The sequence below is a fragment of the Trachemys scripta genome, chromosome 25 (genome assembly GCF_013100865.1).
Source record: "Trachemys scripta elegans isolate TJP31775 chromosome 25, CAS_Tse_1.0, whole genome shotgun sequence".
In the NCBI taxonomy this organism is placed as follows: domain Eukaryota; kingdom Metazoa; phylum Chordata; order Testudines; family Emydidae; genus Trachemys; species Trachemys scripta.
In genome coordinates, this window is record NC_048322.1 from 5,496,600 (window position 1) to 5,516,748 (window position 20,149).

At 51.2% G+C, this 20,149-nt stretch overlaps 4 non-coding genes across 4 annotated transcripts; 3 read left to right on the forward strand and 1 right to left on the reverse strand.

Annotated features, from left to right (window-relative positions):
* The first annotated feature begins 8,298 nt into the window (after positions 1–8,298).
* Positions 8,299–8,372, forward strand: TRNAT-AGU. Its single transcript has one exon. It is a non-coding gene; the product is annotated as a tRNA-Thr (tRNA).
* Positions 8,373–13,126: 4,754 nt separating this feature from the next.
* On the forward strand, positions 13,127–13,199 carry TRNAK-UUU. Its single transcript has one exon. It is a non-coding gene; the product is annotated as a tRNA-Lys (tRNA).
* Positions 13,200–16,195: 2,996 nt separating this feature from the next.
* On the reverse strand, positions 16,196–16,277 carry TRNAS-AGA. The gene has a single exon. It is a non-coding gene; the product is annotated as a tRNA-Ser (tRNA).
* A 2,416-nt stretch (positions 16,278–18,693) lies between these two features.
* On the forward strand, positions 18,694–18,766 carry TRNAK-UUU. Its single transcript has one exon. It is a non-coding gene; the product is annotated as a tRNA-Lys (tRNA).
* Positions 18,767–20,149: the final 1,383 nt, after the last annotated feature.

Consider the following 20,149-nt stretch of genomic DNA (forward strand, 5'->3'; position numbering starts at 1 on the left):
TTCCTGGGGCTTTGACTGGCCGTTAGCACTAGACTCAGCCATAGGCGTTAGCAGAGCTGCTCTACCCTCCAGGAGAACATGTAGGGCAACAAAATGTTCAGTGACCATTTGTATGGCGGACTCTTGTGCATCTGGGGGTTTGCCAAGAGCAGCCGAACCCCTCGTGGTGACCCTGTGAAGCAGAACAAGCCGCTCTGAGATAACGCGAAAGCTGGGACTGAGAAATCAAACCCCTGAGTTGAAATCCTGACCCCACTGAAGTCAGTGGAAGTTTTGCCATGGATCTCAATGGGCCCAGGATTGGACTCCTGGTGAGGAGAGACTTAAACCCCATCCCTTAATGAGTTAGATGAGGAGACAATCCCTGAAAACTGTCAATAGGAACTAGCCAGACAGAAACCGTGGAAATGGGGCTCGATGGATACGGGACCATTGTTGGAGGTGGCTGAACCCGGAAGGCTTAACCGGACCCCAGGTAGCGGACATGGTGGCGCTGGAGCAATTTTCCCAGATCCTGCCCTCGGGAGGAAGGGCCTGGGGGGTACGCCAGTACCGACCGGCAACCCTCTCAGCGGCAGTGACTTTGATGGAAGACTACTTGTCTGCTGAGGGGACTGAAGGGACACGCCGGACAGCAGAAAGCTACGGACAACGGGGTGGACCGGGCAAAGGGAATCCCCAGATAGCAGGGGCTCGGGAGCCACCATCCGGTGCCCATTCCATGACCCTGAAGCTCTCCAGTCCCGAGCCCAGACACTGGGCAGCCCGGGTAACGACCCACAGGGACCCACTCCCACGAGAGAGAGGGAGCCCACCGGGTGGAGTCCAAGAGGGGTGCTGGGAGTGCGGACAAGAGGGGCAGTTTCGGCAGGATTTCACGTTCATGGACAAGCCTGGGTCGCCGGAAGAAGGGCCCGTAAGAGAGGTCTGGGAAAGCTCGTGGTCCCCGTCCGGGTCGAGGGAATCCTCACCAATGCCCTCGTGGACTCGGGGTGCAGCCAGACCCTCATACGTGAGAGGCTGGTCCCTAACCTCAAACTCTCTGACACCCAGATACATCTACAGTGTGTACATGGGGACATCCACCCTTACCCCTCAGCCTGGGCGAAGATAGAAGTCTGCCACTGGGAGGAGGGCCTTCGCATGGGCATGGCCCGCAGATTGGCCTACCCGGTAGTCTTGGGACGAGACTGGCCGGGTTTCGGGGAGATTCTCCGGAGGTAGCAACAGCCTGACCCACAAACTGACGGGTTGAGGCCCCCACGAGTGGGGCTGCTTGGACACAGACCACGGGATGACCCCGGACAAGGGACATTGGCTCCGGGAGAGCCCCCTATGACCAACTCCCCTGTAAGGGCCCGGTCAGTCGAGGATGCTCAAATGGAACTGGAACGGGACATGGACTTTGTGCAAGAACCTGACCCTAAGTAGGGCCTGGGAACAAGCCACCAGCTTCGGTCCCGAGCGAAGGCTTGATCCTTGGGCCCCCATAGGGTCCACACTTTGAGATATGGCAAGATCACCTGTACCGGGTAGTACAGGAACCGCAGGCCCAGGAGACATTCCGTCAGCTATTGGTCCCTCGGAGGCTGCGACAAAGCCTCCTCCGTCTAGTCCACGCTAACCCCTGGGCTGGGCACCTGGGGCGGGAGAAGCCCCTCCAGCGGATAGCTCGTCGATTCTTCTGGCCTGGCATACACCGGGAGGTGCGAGACTACTGCACATCTTGCTTGGGGCGGCAAAAAAGCCAGAGACGGCCCTGGTTGCTTTTGTTACCATCGGCCGAGTCAAAACTGCTAGCCAAATGGCAGGGACCCTACGAGGTAATCCGGATGATTGGACCAGTAGACTATGAGGTCCGGCTACCGGGGCGACGGAGGATGACGTGCATATACCATATAAACCTTCTGAAGGCCTGGAAGACTAGGGAAGCCCTGCTCATTGGCCCATCCATCCCGGAATCAGAACTGGGACCCCTAGTAGGGGACCCCCCGGACCCCAGGCCAGTGACATTAGGGGTGGGCTTCGCCCCTATACAGAGAGAGCAACTATAGCAATTGACAGGGGAGTTCCCCAACGTTTTATCCGCCCACCCTGAGTGAACTACTCTAATGAGCCATCATATAGCAACCATTCCAGGTCAAAAGGTAAGAGACCACCACCGACCATTACCCCGGAAGATGTGGGACACCGTCCAAAAGGAGCTGGAGACAATGCTGGAGATGGGGGTTGTGGAGGAATGAAAGAGTGAGTGGCGCAGCCCCATCATCTTAGTCCCCAAGCCTGACGGGACTACCCGTTTTTGTATTGACTTCCGAAAAGTCAATGCTATCTCCCGCTTCGATGCGTATCCGATGCCGCGGGTTGACAAATTGTTGGAGCGGCTCGGGGGACTGAGGTACTTATCAACCTTAGACCTAACCAAGGGATACTGGCAGATCCCCCTCACCCCAAACTCCCGGGAGAAGACTGCCTTCCCAACCCGGTTCGGCCTCTTCCAATTTATAACGATGCCATTCGGGCTACACAGAGCCGCGGCTACATTCCAATGGTTGATGAACAAGGTCTTACAGCCCCATGACCAGTATGCGGCGGCGTATATAGACGACATCGTAGTCTATAGCGACAACTGGGAGGACCATCTATGCCACCTGGATGGGGTGTTGCAGGCACTTCGATCAGCCGGCCTTACAGCCAACCCGGCGAAGTGTCACCTCGGGAAAGAGGAGGTAACCTACCTCAGATATATGGTAGGGGGTGGGAAACTGACGCCTCTAATCAGCAAAGTGCAAGACCTCAGAGACGTACCCGTCCCCAAGATGAAGAAGCAAGTGCGCCAGTTTTGGGGCCTAGCTGGATATTACCATCGCTTCGTGCCAGACTTTGCATCCATAGCCGCCCCCCTGTTGGATCTTACAAAGAACTCACAGCCTCGACAAGTGCAGTGGTCAGAAGAGTGTGATAAAGCTTTTGAAGCTCTGAAAGAATGACTCACTCATGAACCGGTCCTGTGATACCAAGATTTTTCAAAAGAATTTATACTTTTACGGCCCCCAGGCCTCGGAATTAGGCCTGGGGGCCGTACTCTCCCATGAGTTGGACGGGGAAGAACACCCGATACTGTATTTAAGCCGTAAACTGTTCCTCCGGGAACAACAGTACTCCACAATAGAGAAAGAGGCCCTGGCAGTGAGATGGACCATCGATGCCCTACGTTATTATCTGTTGGGGAATAACTTCAGGCTGATCACAGACCACACCCCCTTACAATGGATAAATAGCATGAAGGACACGAACCCCCCGGATACTACTTTGGTTCCTCTCACTGCAACCCTATGACTTCCGAATATTTCATCACCCGGGTAAGGCACACGCTAACGCGGACTTCTTTTCAAGACAGGGGGAGGAGGGGGCAGACCAACCGGAGGGGTCCCTCTTAAGGGGGAAGGTGTGTGATGGGACAGCCCTGCCCCGCACTAGCCCCAGCGACGTCAGACCAATAGCTCTGACAGAGGAAGTCCCGCCCCGTTCGTACTGGGCATGTTCCAGATCCTCACTGAGTATAAAAGGAGGGAACTCAGCTCAGTCGGGGCTGGTGGCCGCAGAAGGACCTAACTGGGAAGCTCCTGCAAAGGACCAGCCGACACTCTTGAAGCCGCCAGGAACGGAGGCTTCTACAAGTCAGCACGAACCCCTACTGCAGGAGGAAACAGAGGAGGCGACGGATCCGGAGAATCACGGAGAACCCTGGGATCCGTGGGAGACACCAACTCCCCAGCCAGTAGGGAGCGACCCAGGGGAGATGACAGACTGGTACCTTGACCCCAGTAAGCCTCAGCGTGTTTCGGTAGAACCCCCTCGCTGAGCCAGTAGTAAGGTCCTATGGCCCTGCAACCCGGGGCACTTATATGGACTTTGGCCCTTAGGCCGCGCTGCCCTGCAACCAGGGGTGCTTATATGGACTCTGGCCATTAGGCTGTGCTGCCCTGCAACCAGGGGTGCTTATATGGACTCTGGCCACTAGGCTGTGCTGCCCTGCAACCAGGGGTGCTTATATGGACTCTGGCCATTAGGCCGTGCTACCCTGCAACAAGGGTTGATCCTATGGACTCTGGCCACTAGGCCGTGCTGCCCTGTAAGGAGGGGCGTGAACCCTCACAGTCCCAAAGAGCGGCAATGTGGCTAATCTGGCCAAGACCCTGTTAGTATATAGGCCTGTTTGTTAACCCAAGATAGAATTTTGTGTTTGATTTTTGATACTCTTATATCAGGGATCGGCAGCCTTTCAGCAGTGGTGTGCCGAGTCTTCATGTATACACTCTAATTTAAGGCTTCGCGTGCCGGTAATACATTTTAACATTTCTTAGAAGGTCTCTCTATAAGTCTATACTATATAATCAAACTACTGTTATATGTAAAGTAAATGAGGTTTTCCAAATGTTTCAGAAGCTTTATTTAAAATTAAATTAAAATGCAGAACTTATTAGTTTAGTGTGATCCCTGCCCTTTCTTTTCCTTGCTGAGTTTTCCAATGTCTGGCACATATTAGGATACTTTAAGCTGCACACAGGCTTCTGAGTTATCAGTTGATAACCGGCTGGCAGGAGGTGAGCGGCTGGAACCCCAGATTGGCAACTGAGGTGAGTGGAGCTGGTGGCTGGTAGGGCTGAGCAGGGCTGGAAGCCTGGACCCTGTCTGGCAGGGGGCCTGTGCTGGAACTCCAACCTGAAGCAAGGTGAGTGGGGACCCCGGCTGGCACGGAGACAGCAGCCAGAACCCCAAAGTGGCGGCGGGCTGAGCAGGTCAGACCACCCAGCTCTGGGGTTTCAGGGGTAGGCTGAGCGTCTCTGCCAGCCCCCGTCTGGGGTTTCAGCCGCCGACTCCTGCCAGCCAGGGGTTCCTTCCCCCAGGCCAGCAGTGGGTGCTGAGTGGGATCCTGGCTGACAAGGGGCCAGCATCAGGAACCCCAGAGTGGTGACAGGCTGAGCAGCCCAGCCTGCTGCCGCTCTGGGGTTTTGGCTGCCGGCTCCTGCCAGCTGGGGTGTCAGCCCACTGCCAGCAAGGGGTTCCTTCCCCCAGGCCAGCAGCGGGTGCTGAGTGGGATTGGCGGCGGGACCCCGGCTGGAAAGGGGCCAGCAGCGGGAACCCCCAGAGCAGCGACAGGCTGAGTGGCTCAGCCCGCCCCGCATGCCATCAAAAATTGGCTTGCATGCCACCTTTGGCATGCATGTGTAAGCGGGGGAATGGTCCCGCTATTGTGGGGAACTTTCCTGGCTTCTGCACTACCCCGGTGAAGTGGGCTGGCGAAAGGATCCGAGTCCTCGCTCCCACTTCCTTTACCCAGAGGCCTCCCTGCCCTTGAGGACTCCCCTTCCACTCTCCTGTCTGGCAGAGTCCTCGTAAACCCCGACAAGGCTGGGCCCAGGATTCCTGGGGAGCTCGACTCCCAACCCTGCGGTGGTCACCCAGGACAGGGGCTAGGGTGTCCCCACTCCGGGGTACTCTCTCTGCACTGGGCACCTCCCTGACCAGTGGATCATTTCATACAATATAAAGCAAATACAAGTTGTTTAATTAACAATTAATTTTAAAAAAGAATAAGGAAAAATGGGAAAGGTTAAAGGAAAACACATCACCCTGCTCTGTGGCAGGGAACATTACAAACAGTGTCTCTGGAATGTCAGGGCAGGTCACAGTCTGTTCCTTGTAGGTTCCAGGCTCCTTCTCAGGCCCTGTCTGTGCTGCAGAGACACTGCAGGTTGGACACTTGCTCTGGTGGTGGCCACACGCTCTCAGGCTCTAGGTGGCAGGACCCTTTTTCCCAACGTCGCCCCCGCCCAGTCGGGGTTATGATCCCCCCTCCAAGTCTGGCCTGCAGAGCCTCTTGGCTGAGGTGTCTACCTGTGCTGGGCCCACTGCCCAGGATCCCCCTCACTCTCCCCAGCTGCTCACAGCACCCAGCTCCAGACTGTTCCAGCCCCAGCTCCAGCTCCAGTTCCAGCTCCACTCGGCCTCAGCTGCTGCTGCTGCTGCTCTGCCTTCAGCTCCCTGGGTTGCTTCTCTGGCCTCTCTGGCTCTGGTTACTACAGCTCTGCCCCCAGGACAGGTCTGCTCTGCAGGCTGCTTCTGTGACTCTGCTCCCAGCTCTGACCTGCTTCCTGGCTGCTTGTCTGGCCCCTCTGGCTCTGGTTGCTGCAGTTCTCCTCCCAGGGCAGGTCTGCTCTCTCTGGGCTGTGATCTGGCTTTGGGGCTGCAGCTCTGCTTCCAGCCACTTAGCTCGGGCCCCACTCTCTCTGACACAGGCAATTCCAGCTCACGCGGAGGACGGGACCCCCTCTGGCCTCCTGACTCCCTGATTAGCTGCCCGCCCTGTCAATCGGGCTGATCTGGAGCATTGGCCTCTCCCCATTGTTCCTGGGGACTGTCAGTCTCAGGCTCCTGATTTGCCATCGACCCCTCCCCTTTTAGTGCTGGGAGCTAGCAACCAAAACACCCCCACTGAATTTTAGTAAGGGGGCAACAATCCCCTTACACATGCCATAAGTTGCCAACCCCTGCTCTTATATCCGTACTAATATGTGTGAACAAAGAACAAAGACACGGTATGTTGCTTCTGCCCAGCCAGATGGGCTTGTTAGTATAATGGAAAAGTTAAGGGATAGAGCTAAAGTGTTACTAGGTATGATGGGAGTGTAATATACGAGCATACACTGGAAGGCTACCTGGCTCCTCTCTCAAACCAAGGTAAAGCAACCAGTTGGGAGGGGCAAGGACGGGGATGGGGGGAGGAATAAGACACACTAAAAGCCAAAGAAAAGCCTGGCCTTGACCAGTACACAACCTCAATTCTTACCCCTCTCATGGGATACAAAAGAGGTGGCACCGAGCCCCTAGACTCATGACTACGGGCATGCACTGCAGGTATATTTGGGGCTGCTAAGAAAGAGGAGGGGGAAAGGGGACATGGCTAAAGGCTCTGCGGTGTCAGAGCTGTGAACAGAACACTGGGAAACAGACTCTGCTGGCATGAGGAGCTATGGATATGCTTGCTTGAAACTAACCCCAATAAACATTACGTTGCCTGCACTTCGGATTTCTGGTCTCTTGATTTCTGCCTGCGTGACAAGAACCAGGGGAGGGAGTGAAGGGAAAGCCCCTAAACAGAGCCCCCTGCTGAGTAAAGAGGCGATTCAGGATCCAGTACCCAGTGGTCCCTGGCTGAATGCGTCTCCTCTCCCCACAGCTTGGTTGAGCTTTTCAGGAAATGGAGAAGACTGCCTTTGCCTAGCTGTACATTGCTTGCAAAAGAAACAGGTCTTTTTGGTGACAAGTGTTGAAAGGAGACACTAGACAAATGTGGAGACAAGAAAAATATCCCCATAACTGAACTTGCATCTGTGGATGTTGAAGCCACAACACAAAGTGCTAAGCACTATATGACCACGGCTAGTGTCAGAAGAGTCTCTACCAAAGCGTCTTTCCACCAGCAGAGGCCTCTCTATGCACAGAACTCCCGGTAGTTTGATGTCTGCAGGCAGTGGAGAACTTTATTTTGGCATCTCTTTGTCTCTTTTGTGGTGAACATCTGCAGTGGCTGTTAATAGGCTGCTAGACAGTGATCTTTGGAAACAGCTGGCTGAAGAGCCTTCCTACTAACCAGGAGATCCTGGCTTGGCCTGCCAGTTCTTCCCTACTGAACCTAATGTCTCTGTTGGCTCCTTTTTTGTATCTCTTTTCATAAAAAGAAAAGACCTGTCAGCACAATCCTTCTAAGTGCTTGTTCTAGACGGAGAGAGCTTTCCTTGCAGCTAAGTCCTGGTGTAATGGAGCATGTCTCACCACTGCAGCACCTCCTGCTGGCCATCCTGGGAATTATATGGACTACTCCAGCAAGCCTTCTCCTGATCGGTTCTCCCAATAAGTCCTTTCCTGATTGGCTGGGTTCTCCAAGGCTGCCTTATCCTTTCTCCTGCTTGTGTGGGGCAGCCACCCCACCACACTTGGAAAGTGGCAAATCAGAAGTCTGGAGCTGATGGAAAGGTTACCATGACTCAGAACTGAGCTGAGGTTACTGCAACTGAAATGCAGAGCACTAACTACTATACGATCACAGTGACTGGTGGGAGAAGCACATGTTAGAAGCCCTCTGTCAACTTAACTATGGTCTTCTGTGCACACAGAGCCAGACACCTCAAGGTCTGCAAGTCTTGAGGGAAATGGGGAATGTCTGTACTTTGGAATTTGCAGGCGTTGTCCTGGACCATCAAGTGGAACAGTTGAAAGCACTTTCTTGAGGCAGGCACTATGGCTTAGCTGGCTAAGGCACCTGACTAGTAAACAGGAGATCCTGGGTTCAACTCCCAGTGCTGCCATGGTCTCCTCCACTCACATTTTCCTGTGCCTTTCTAGGAAACAGAAGAGACCATCCTTGGCAATCCAAGTAATTACTTGCTAAGGAAAAGGCTTCTTTAGAGAGAAGCATTGAAAAGAATCAAATCACAAGCCTGGAGTTGATGAAAACGCTGCTGTGACTGGCATTGGCCAGGCGGTTGCTTTGACTGCAATTGCTGCAACACAAAAGCCTGTGCCACGCATCCTTGTGATTCACTGGGGATGTCTATGCACAGAGATCCTTATAGGCAATACTCTTCTGTCACCTTCCTTTTGATTGTCATTAATGAAAAATGGACCAATTGGGAGAAAAGTCCCAGAGAGTGGCACTGTGGCTAAGCTGGCCAAGGCACCTGCCAGGTAAAGTGGAGTTAGGGATGCAGCATCCAGTGGTGCCTTGCCAAATGTGTCCGCTCTTCCCACCTTCTGGTCAATCTTTTGAGGAAACAGAGACGACTGCCTTTGCCTAGCAATGCAAATGCTTGCAAAAGAAACCGGTCATTTTTTCTGACAAGTGTCGGAAGGAGGCACCTAAGAAAGATGGAGACAAGGAAAAGGTCACCGTAACTCAACTTGCATCCATGGCTCTTGCGACAGAGGATGTGGAAAAAGTTAATATCCTCAATGCTTTTTTTGCCTCTGTCTTCACAAACAAGGTCAGCTTGCAGATTATTGCACTGGGCAGCAGAGCATGGGGAGGAGGTGACCAGCCCTCCGTGGAGAAAGAAGTGGTTCGGGACTATTTAGAAAAGCTGGATGAGTACAAATCCATGGGGCCGGATGCGCTACATCCGAGGATGCTAAAGGAGTTGGCAGATGTGATTGCAGAGCCATTAGCCATTATCTTTGAAAACTCATGGTGATCGGGGGAGGTCCTGGATGACTGGAAAAAGGCTAATGTAGTGCCCATCTTTAAAAAAGGGCAGAAGGAGGATCTGGGAAACTACAGGCCAGCCTCACCTCAGTCCCTGGAAAAATCCTGGAGCAGGTCCTCAAGGAATCAATTCTGAAGCACTTAGAGGAGAGGAAAGTGATCAGGAACAGTCAGCATGGATTCACCAAGGGCAAGTCATGCCTGACTAACCTAATTGCCTTCTATGAGGAGATAACTGCGTCTGTGGATGAGGGGAAAGCAGTGGATGTGTTATTCCTTGACTTTAGCAAAGCTTTTGATACGATCTCCCACAGTATTCTTGCCAGCAAGTTAAAGAAGTATGGGCTGGATGAATGGACTATAAGGTGGATAGAAAGCTGGCTAGATCATCGGGCTTAATGGGTAGTGATCAATAGCTCCATGTCTAGTTGGCAGCTGGTATCAAGCGGAGTGCCCCAAGGGTCAGTCCTGGGGCTGGTTTTGTTCAATATCTTCATTAATGATCTGGAGGATGGCATGGACTGCTCCCTCAGCAAGTTTGCAGATGACACTAAAGTGGGAGGAGTGGTAGATACGCTGGAGAGTAGGGATAGGACACAGAGGGACCTAGACAAATTAGAGAATTGGGCCAAAAGAAACCTGATGAGGTTCAGCAAGGACAAGTGCAGAGTCCTGCACTTAGGATGGAAGAATCCCATGTACCGCTACAGACTAGGGACCGACTGGCTAGGGAGCAGTTCTGCAGAAAAGGACCTAGGGATGACAGTGGTCGAGAAGCTGGATATGAGTCAGCAGTGTGCCCTTGTTGCCAAGAAGGCTAACAGCATTTTGGGCTGTATATGTAGGGGCATTGCCAGCAGAATGAGAGACGTGATCATTCCCCTCTATTCGACATTGGTGAGGCCTCATCTGGAATACTGTGTCCAAGAAGGATGTGGAAAAATTGGAAATAGTCCAGCGGAGGGCAACAAAAATGATTAGGGGGCTGGAGCACATGATTTATGAGGAGAGGCTGAGGGAACTGGGATTGTTTAGTCTGCAGAAGAGAAGAACGAGGAGGGATTTAATAGCTGCTTTCAACTCCCTGAAAGGGGGTTCCAAAGAGGATGGATCAAGATTGCTCTCAGTGGTACCAGATGACAGAACAAGGAGTAATGGTCTCAAGTTGCAGTGGGGGAGGTTTAGGTTGGAATTAGGAAAAACTTTTTCACTAGGAGGGTAGTGAAGCCCTGGAATGGGTTCCTTAGAGGTTTTTAAGGTCAGGCTTGAGGAAGCCCTGGCTGGGATGATTTAGTTGGGGTTGGTCCTGCTTTGAGCAGGGGTTTGGACTAGATGACCTCCTGAGTTCCCTTCCAACCCTTATATTCCATGATTTTATGAGGCCACAACACAGCGCACTAAGCACTGTATCACCACAGCTGCTGACAGAAGGCTTGACCTGCTAGCCCCACGGACTAAGTCACCAGACCTCCAGCTTGCCCCATTGGATGCAAGTTGTTGATCTGGTGGTCAGAATTTTTTACAGTAAGGATGTCCCCCCAACAGTACCCCACAGGGGATCAGGGTCATCTCCAGCACAGGCCACACAGGAAGGCTTAATGCTTGAGCTGCAACACATGCTGGGCAGCCTTGGCTCCCCAAGGCAGGAGAGAAGAAGACACGGCCCCCGGAGGGGTAGGCTGGGGCTTCCTGGATCCCAGTAGCTCACAGCCAGCCCAACCCCCTCCTGCCCCTGCCCCGAGTACCAATTCCGCAGCTCCCATTGGCAAGAAACTGTAGCCAATGGGAGCTCTGGGGGCAGCGCCTACAGGCAGCAGCCAGCGGAGACCGCATGGCCCCGCCCACGTAGGAGCTGCTGCCAGAGGGTTGAGTGTACCAGTCACTGGGAGCTGCACTGCCCGGGGTAAGCGCCACCCCTCCTGCACCTCAACCCCCTCCCCCAGCGCAGAGCCCGTACCCCACACCCAAATTTCCTCCCATAGCTTTGCTTGTCTTCCTTTCACCCAGAAACCTCCTTCTTCTCCTTAGCTGCAAGTAGACATCCCTGGGATGCCAAGAGGCAGGCACAGGATTGTACCTCCCAGCAGCCAACGGCACCTCCCCAGACTTTGCAGAACAAATGGTGGTGCTCTACTAACCCCACTTAGCCGCACTGAGGTGCCTTTCTCAGCATGACTTTCCTCTTTTGCCCCATTCCTGTCTCACTTCCTCCTTTGGCAAGTCACACAAAGGAGGCCAGTAGGAAGAACTGCCTCTGTAGGCTAACCCCAAGGCAGAGGAGGCCAAGCCACAAGGCTCGAAAAGGTGGCTGGTCCAGATCTTCTAAGCTTTCTCCTGCTGATGTCAAGCTGCTTTCTCAGCTCATTTCACCACCCTCTGTCCTGCAGGGGTTGGGGTAATCCCAGGGATAGGCCAGTGGCAGAAAGAGGAGGACCTTGCTGGATAGCTAAGGGAGCTGGGAAAAGTAAGCCTTCATGTTTCTACCCAGTTTCAAACCAGAGACTTTTGGCATATTAGGCAAACATGATAACCATTACACTACAGAAACTCTACCACAGTAATCTGTCCCTCCCTTCAAATTCCATCCACTTCGCTGGCGCTCGCCCTGGCACATCCAATGGGCGAACCTGGAGAAAGTGGTAATTTCTCTGCTGGTGTCACGACTCTCTGTCATGCGGAGGTTGGGGTTATAGGCAGCAAGTTCTATGGGCTCGTGGGCCCTGGGTACCAGAAATATTCCTGGCCCGGGGCCCTGCTCCAGCACTGTTTGAGGCTGGGTCTCTCCCTCAGGCCTGTCTTCCGCCCCCAGGTGCTTCCCCCACTTGTCCCTCGGGTGATTTAAAACAGCCCCAGGGCCACCACCCACCACCAGCAGCGCAGCGAAGCTGAGCATCTTCCTGCCTGCTTGCTCCACATGGCTGCCAGCCCCTCCCTGTGGCCCCTGGGTGGGATGGGTTGGGTCTCTGTCCATGTGTGCTGCTCCCACTCCAAGTGACCCGGGGCCAATAGGAAGCCACGGGGACAGTGCCTGGGGGTAAGTGCCACCCCCACACCCATTCCAAGGGCCTGCACCCCCACCCCTTTCCCACACACCCCTTTTTGCCCCCAAACCTGCTCCCAGAGCCTGCACCCCCCCTTCCCCTTCCACAGCTCCCTCCCTCCCTCAACATCCCCATCCACAAACTCCCAGAGCCTGCACCCGCATCCCCCACACACCCTTCACCCCCAAACTCCCTCCTAGAGCCTGCATCCCCACCCCAGCCTGCATCCATACTCCCTCCCAGAGCCTGCACCCCTCAAACCCTCCTCCTGCACCCCCACTCCCTGCCCCAGCCTGGAGCCTGCACCCAGCACCCAAACTCCATCCCAGAGTCTGCACCCCAGACTCCCTCCCCCACTCAAACTCCCTCCCAGAGCCCAACCTCTCACCCCTTCTACACCCAAACTCCCTTCCAGTGCCTGCACCCATCCTGCACCCAAATCCCCTGACCCAGCCCAGGGCCTGCACCCCAGACCTCCCCCCACACATCCAAACTCTCTCCCAGAGCCTTAGGCAGGTGTGGGGGGTGGAGTTTGGGGGGGGCTCTTCTAATTCTACAAAAATTCTACAAGCCTGCCACCCCTGAGGTTATCAGAGGGACAGGCCAGTGGCAAAAGGAGGAGCACCTTGCTGTACAGCTGGTAGATGCAGATACTTTCCCCTCGTCTGAACCAACACTAATACCAGGTCAGGCTATGGCTGGGACAAGAGAGCAACTGGTTTCCCCTATTGTTTCCTGCACTCTTTTTCTTGACTAGTTTCTCCTCTGCACCAACTTATTACTTTTTTTTTTTTTTTTTTTTTTTTTTCTTTCTTTCTTAGCCTGGCTAGCTCAGTTGGTAGAGCATCAGACTTTTAATCTGAGGGTACAGGGTTCAAGTCCCGGGTGAGGTAATGGAACTATTCAGTAAGTTATTAAAAATGTATGTCTTTTGAGTCCTCTTTGATATTACTTTTTCTCTTCAGCACTTTGCCTTTGCTAAGAAGGGCCTTTTTGTCTGTGGGATTGAAGAGGCAACTTCCTGACATGCCCTCTTTCCTTGCAGGCTGGAGGAATAAAAGTCCTCTGGACATATAGCAGATTCCTCCCAGATGGCTGCATTCTCACGTGGTGGAGGTGGATACATTGTATAAAGTCGAAATGTATGCGGCCACACTAAGCACATTAATTCGGCGGTGTGCGTCCAAGTACCGGGGCTAGCATCGATTTCTGGAGTGTTGCACTGTGGGTAGCTATCCCATAGTTCCCGCAATCTCCCGCGCCCATTGGAATTCTGGGTTGAGATCCCAATGCCTGATGGGACAAAAAACATTGTCGCAGGTGGTTCTGGGTACAGCCTCACCCCTCCCTCCCTCCCTGCATGAAACCAACGGACGGCAGACAACTATTTCGCACCTTTTTTCCTGGGTAAACACTGCAGACTCCATACCACGGCAAGCATGGAGCCCGCTGAGTTCAAGACAGCAGTCATGAACATTGTAAACACCTCGCGCGTTCTCATGGAGTTTATGCTGAGCCAGGACCAGAAAAACGAGACGAGGAGGTTACGTTAACATCGTTTGAAGACATGCAAAATGATGAGAGTTCAAAAATATTATGGGAAAAATGTTATTTAAAAAGGGGACTGTGATGTTGTATGTTAAAAGGACAGGTTAGAGAGTTCCAATTATTATGTTCTGATTCCTCATACCCCCAACCCTGCCTAGCCAGAAAAGTAGCGGAAATGTGATCATCACTCAATAGATTTCTCTGACATGAAAAGGATACATGAGGCTGTTTGTAGTTAACATAAACAAAAGTGAGGGGGAAAGTGCTGGCTGGGAACTAAATACGCAGAACAAAGGGTTGGGATTCTTCTAAGCTCAGATTTGTTATGTAGCTGGCAATGTCCCAAATGATGGTCTGTTCCTTCCCTCAAAATGCAGGCTAACCCTCTCTTTTTGAACTTAAAGTTCCATGAAAGGAAAAAAACAATGAGGAAGAAAGCATAGAAGCTATGGATGTAGTTGAGAGAGGACTTGGAGTGATACAAGACCAAAGGAGGGAAAGCAGCACTGTTTCTGCCTGGCTTTAAACCAGCAACATTTGTATGTTAGGCAAATATGATAACCACTACACTACAGAAACCAACTACTGTCATTTTTGGGACCCCTTTCTAAGGCTCTCTCATGAGCCACTACACTAGCTGATTTCCTTTGAAGAACTGGGAAACAAAGGGTACCAAGAACTGACCTTTTTTGGATGAGTCAAGAAGAGGGAGTAGCATTGTCCCCCTCAGGTAGCCCCTGTTCAATTCCAGGTCAGAAAGCAAAACTCTTCTGCAAACATATCAAAACAATATTGTGTTTCACTTTACTTCATAAGTACAGTTGTGTGGCAATTAAATGAGCCTAAAGTTTCATAAAAACAAAGAACACTAAACAAAAAACTGTGGGAAAGATGGATGTATTTGAGAAAATGGGTTGGAAGGAAGGAAGACAAAAATTGATCAGTAGAGAGAAAAGGCAGTGTTTCACCCTTGTTTGGAACGTCTCTCACAACTACTGTAATAGAAATGCTAAGAAAATGGTATTCCATTGTTGCAAAGGAGATTGAAGTGAGGCCATTTTCTCCAGATAGAAGAAAATGGTCATGTCAGGAGTGGGATTTGAAACCACGTCTCTATGCAGAGACCAGAACACTCAAGAGATAAGAAAAAAGAGTCTTAAAACTAGCACTTTAGACCAGTCCGCCATCCTGATGCTACAAAAAATATAACTTATCAACCCTAGTTTTCATTAATATTTGATGAACTCTTTAGGGAGGTCGAGATGGCACATCTCTTTCAACTTCTAGGGACTTTCTACAGCACAGCTGATTTTTAGACACACTCACCTGGCCCTAAAGTTCACGTTTCCTAGAGCTCCATGAGTTCTGAGGTGGTGTAATCTCCCTGCTCACGTTTTAAGTGAACAAAAGATGGTTGCTAGCATTCTGAAAAAGTAATGGGGAACCTCAAAATCCTGCCCTGTGGGCCAGATAGTTAAGCAACCAGCACCCACAACCTCTACCATGATGCATCCTGTCTGGCAACAACTCATTAGCTGGGGTGTGAAATCCTCATTTCTTTGTTGTTCTATCACTGTAGTCCCCACTTCCCTATTGTTTGTCTGTATAATCTCTGTCTGGTTCTGTGATTGTTTCTGATGTATAAGTACTTTCTTGGGTGTAAACCAATTAAGGTGGTGGGATATAATTGGTTAGATAATCATGTTACAATATGTTAGGATTGGTTAGTTCAATTTCAGTAAAATGATTGGTTAAGATATAGCTAAGCAGAATGCAAGTTTTACTATATAGCCTGCAGTCAATCAGGAAGTGTGTGGGGAATTGGAATTATGTTTTCCTAATGGGGGGATGGGAACAGGGACACAGGCATGGCTCTGTGGTGTCAGAGCTGGGAAGGGGGATACTGAGGAAGGAAATTGAAATAATTGCTTGCTGGAAGTTTACCCCAATAAACATCTAATTGTTTGCACCTTTGAACTTCGGGTATTGCTGCTTTCTGTTCATGCAAGAAGGACCAGGGAATGGGAGGGTCATGAGATAAACCCTCTAACAAGTACATCTTTCAAGGTTTGAAAAATCCACACACCCCCGAACCAGTATAGTTAAGCTGATCTAAACCCTGGTTAGATAGTGCTAAATGAAAAGAAAGAAGGTTTTGTTAATTAGAGGGATGAAAAACTCCTCTACTTATTGTAGCAACTGTCTATTCCAAACTGCTATAGCAGTGTCACAACGGCATTTTAAGTGAGGCCAGCCCAAGACTGAGACCAGATGTGGCTACAGTTTGGTATTGGGGATGCTCAATACTAAGATGACAGCAATGACAATACACCAATGCCTCCATAGTTAGTAGGATTCGAACCTGCATGGGGAAACCCCAATGGATTTCTAGTCCATTGCCTTAACCACTCAGACACAACTACTCGATATACAATTGTTTCATTACACAATGATTCTGTTCTCACTGAATTGTCACTTCAAATTGTTTGCTCAGACCAGCGCCCCCAGCACACTCACAGCTGTGCATTAGTGTAAGTTTGTCCATGGCTGAACAGCAAGAATTCCTGCCCATTTCCCTTCCAGTTGGAGCATGATTACAGTGTGTTTGTGGTTAACGACATTGCTATAGATTGTTGTTCACGCCCCACTTTGACAATGCAGACAGTCCGTTTCCTACTCAAATGTCTAGCATATCATTCCAATAGCAGGGGTCAGGATTTCTCTGGGGCACTGACATTTTTCAGGGGGTTGCTGCATGAATTCAGCCTTGCATTCCATCCTTGATGTTCCATGGACTATAAGAGCAGCATAAAGAAAGAGCCGAGCCAATAGCTCACTGTCAGAGGTGATGAAGGTGGCCACGTCCCCTCTGTCTGACCATTGCCATTGCAGGAGAGAAGGTTTCAATAGAATTGAATGCCCTGGCTCAGACAAGAGACACAGGGAGGTTTTGCTGTTCATGGATCTGTGCAAATGAAATTGTGTCTCTGTGTGAAATTGAGGAGGGAAATGAAACGTCCACATGGTGGCCCAGTGCCCTAATGAATGTGGGTGAAGGACTCCGGCTGGGAAATTATTTTACAGGAGTTCGTATCAATGTATTGCCCTGATTAAAAGCTCTGACAAAAAGGCAGCCACTGTTGTTAGTACTTGAACCTGCGTGGGGACACCCAAGTGGGTGTCAAGTCCATTGCCTTACCCAGGGCCAGTCAATTATTTTATCAAGATCCAAATTTCTTGGTCAAGGTATAGTCAATATCTAGACTCCAGAGCAAATAATACGCGGATGATAATAAGAATATAGAAAGATTTTGCAGTCACTACTGGCATAGCTATGATGATTGTTTCGTGTTTCGCTCTTTATATCTGGCACCACCATCTTGCCCTTTAGTCTTGTAGTTTACCAAGGGTAAAACTAAACAGCTCTTCAGCTACAAGAGAGTGTTTGTGTTCATTCCAGTTAGCTACACAGGGGTTTGATGTAGCTGCTTTCAATCCTCTGGCTCTGCTGGGATAAGTAACATTTCAGGCTGTCACTGAACTGAAGAAGGGAGATGATTTTTTGACAGGTTACGCCTCCTCTTAAAGATGTTTGTCTGGCTGGCAGCCCTGGTTCCCAGGTCTCTCCTGAGGGAAGAAAGCTTCTGTTGAAAATACCAAAACTTTTAACAGAGAGGAGGGAAAGGCGATGGCCACATGATGGGGCCAGTATTTACCACAACATGGTTCTTTTATGTGGGACGACTCTGAACACTGACTGATCTCCATTCCCTTGTATTTGAAGAGATGTTTAGATTTGCACTTGGGAACCTATAGGGCTGAAGCAATTTTATGGATGGTGACACTACGATTGAAGGGTTATTTAAAAATTATTAAAAACACTTAGCTTAAACTTGAGCTGCATGATATTAAAGGCTGGTTTCCCCATGTCAGTTCCATACGCTCTTCTAGAAACGCCCTGGGTTCTCTCATGCCTCGGTGGGAACTAAAGGGAATCGTCCATTGGCCCTTGGCTCCAGGCTAATTTTTCCAGGGAGGGGGGTGTGGAATTGATTTATTTGCTGGTGAGAAGGGAGCCAGGCCAGTTCTCAGGGAATGAGAACTCCCAGCAACTTCTCAGTCCAACCCAGTCTACTGCCCTGACCCAGCCTCTGTGCCCCTGGGGGCCCAGCATGTTCATTTCTTAGGTTCTACTGCCATCGTGTGGCGATTTCCTTCCCCTCCTTTCTGTCCAAATGACAGAGCCCAATTCCTCCAGGGTGAGAAGGACATCTTTCTTCTTTCCTTGCTAAACAGCCCCATTCCTTGGATAGCAAGTCATCATGTTTGGCTGTAAAGGTGTGAAATGATGGCAAAATTGGCCCTCTTTCAAGTTTAAATTTTGTAACTTCTACATCTAGACTGGGGTGGCCAACCTGAGCCTGAGAAGGAGCCAGAATTTACCAATGTACACTGCCAAATGTACATCTTTGTATGTAACTACTGAGACAATTGTGAACCTTCCTATCATTATCATTATCACTTTGAAATAATGATGATGATGTACACTTGGCTCTATATCCCAGTGTGTCCTGGACTTTTAGAGGTTGCATTCACCAATCCAACCATTTGGCACTTGCAGATGGGTATCTCTGTATTGTGCCTGATTCTTGTACAGGTATAAAAGGTTGATAGATGCTGATATTTCCCCCCCTTTTTAACCAGTACTAATACCAAGCCAGGCTAGGGCTGGCAAGAAAGAGAGAGAGCAGCAGGTTTCCCCTATTCTTTCCTGCTCTCTTTTTCTTGACTAGTTTCTCCTCTGCACCAACTTGCTTTTTGTTGTTGTTGTTGTTGTGACCCTGGCTAGCTCAGTTGGTAGAGCATCAGACTTTTAATCTGAAGGTCCAGGGTTTAAGTCCCTGGTCAGGTGATAAACTACTCACCAGGCTCTTAAAAACCTCTCTTTCCGTAGTCCTCTTTGATGTTACTTTTTCTTTTCAGGATTTTGAAAAGGGCCTTTGTATGGGGGGATTGAAGGGGCAACTTCCCGACATCCCCTATGTCCTTGCAGGCTGGAGGAATAAAGGCCTCTGGGCATACAGCTTGTTCCTCCCCTCAGGGCCAGTTCTGGCTTTTTTGCCGTCCCAAGCAAAAAAGCTTCCCCCCCCCCCCCAGCGCAGCAGGGGAGGGCACCGAGCCTGGCCGCAGGCCGCTCTCCCCAACGGGCCAGAGTGCCGGGGGGAGGGCGGCGAGCCCACCGCGGCTCCTCTCTCCCCGGTGGCCAGAGCACCGGGGGGAGGGCGGAGAGCCCAGCCGGGGCTCTGTGCTCCCCGGCAGCCGGAGCCGGAGCACCGCGCCGCCCCCCCTCCAGGTGCCGCCCGAAGCACAAGCTTGGTGGGCTGGTGCCTGGAGCCGGCCCTTCCTCCCCTACACACACACACAAACCCACAGAATAGCCTTAAGGAATTAGAATCACCTGCTGCCTTCCCCTGGCCTGCTGGATCCCTAAACGAGGATGCTCTTCAGCCCAAACCCATGTCCCCTCTATTCCCAGTGCCGCTTAGTCCCAACCCACCAAGCCCTCCTATGCACACTGCTCCTCACTCCCAACCAGAGCCTAGTCCTCTTCACCCTTCTCCTGTGTCCCAACCACAGCCCCTGCTATTCCCAATGCCCCTCAATCCCAACCCACAGTCCCCTCCTTTTAACAGAGCTCCTCAGTCCTAACCCATGTCTTCCTCCTTCCCTCCAGCAGCAAGTGTTTCAGACCACTTCAGGAAGTTTTTCTTGCAAGGTTTCCTGTATGAGTCTGCATGTGGATTTTACAGTATGTTGGAAATATGTTGGATTGCTTACCGAAATGATCACTTTTGGGTGGTGTTGGATTCCCAGTCTCCTTGTTATTGGGGCAGGAGAAATAAAGGGTTGTTATCCTTGTGTTAAGCGAGGGCAGCAGAACTGTGCATGGCAGACCCCGATTGAGGGCAGCAGAACTGTGCATGGCAGACCCCGATTGAGGGACTTACCTTCAATTCAATAGCACTTGCTAGGCAGGGGAAATGGGTTCCAAAGCCAAGTGGGCCGGGGTCTGGGTCCTAATACTAAAATTTAGGTGTTAGACCAAATTTAGGACAGGCTGTCTGTGGAGGGATGAGTGAGTCCCTAGACAACATAGTGAGTACGGCGCCTTCTTATTTTCCCCCTTTTCCACCTAGGATGGGAGGTGAACTCTACAAATGCATCTCTGGGATTGCACTGACTAAGGACAACAACTGTGAGTGGGGTGCAGAGAGGGGAGAGCACATGGTAAAGG